Below are 1059 nucleotides of genomic sequence, written 5' to 3' on the forward strand. Positions count from 1 at the left end.
CGGTGTCTGGAGAATCACACTGGGAGCGTGTGCACGTGTGCCCATGATCCAGGGAGGAGACTGGAGGAAAAGGGATTGTGGCATGGCTACCCCTCCTTGGGGTGATTTCTCACTTTCCCTCTCACTGTTTCTGTTTCTCTCTCTCTGCTGAGTTCACATGCCCTAAGGTAAAAACCTCTCAAAAAAAAAAAGAGAAAGTTTCTTTTTTTTTTTTTTTCACATTTGACAGAAAAGAGCTGAAGAGGTTAAAGTAAGTTGCCTAGCAGTTCATTTTACAGCTGGAGTAACTGATACTAATGAAAGAGTTGTGTTTTTAAATAGATGCAGGAACTTTAAAAAGTTCATGGAAGAAACAGAATTAAAGTGTGAGTTCATTTTGGTGCAAAAAATTCAGGAACTTTTTTTTTTTTTTTTTAAAGAATTATTTTTTACTGGGGCCGGCAGGTGGCGTGGTGGTTAGGGGCACTGGACTCCCACATGACTGACCAAGGTTTGAGTCCCGGATCTGGCAGTTTACTTTCTTACATTCCCCCTGTTGCTCTCTCTTGCTCTTCCTTGCTCGGTCTCTTACTTTGTCCTTCTATGGTCAGATTAAAAATAAATAAATAAATAAAGTTAAATAAAATAATTCTTTTTAAAATTATTTTATTATTTATTTATTTAAATTTGACCAGAGAGGGAGGGAGGGAAAGAAAGTGAGAACAGGTCTGAGACTTGAACCATGGTCAGCCATGTGGAAGTCCAGTGCCCCTAACCACCAAGCCACCTGCCAGTCCCATGCAGTTTTTTTAAGATAACGTTTTTCTTAACATTCAAAGTATTTTCTATTACTCCTTTGGAAGAGAATCTAACATAGTGATGAGATATACCAGGGGTATTAGAACTATAGCTATGGGGATGGAGGTGACATGGTTGAAGGGCTAGACTTCCACATGGATGATTGTGGTTTGAGTCTGGGACCTAGCGACTTGCTTTCTCTTTTCTTTTTTTTTCCTTTCTTTCTTTCTTTTCTTTTTTTTTTTTTTTTTTTTTACCACGAAACAGACAAAATTGTTTAAC

The sequence above is a fragment of the Tupaia chinensis genome, unplaced genomic scaffold, assembly GCF_000334495.1.
Source record: "Tupaia chinensis unplaced genomic scaffold, TupChi_1.0 Scaffold138601_1, whole genome shotgun sequence".
Classification (NCBI taxonomy): Eukaryota; Metazoa; Chordata; class Mammalia; order Scandentia; family Tupaiidae; genus Tupaia; species Tupaia belangeri.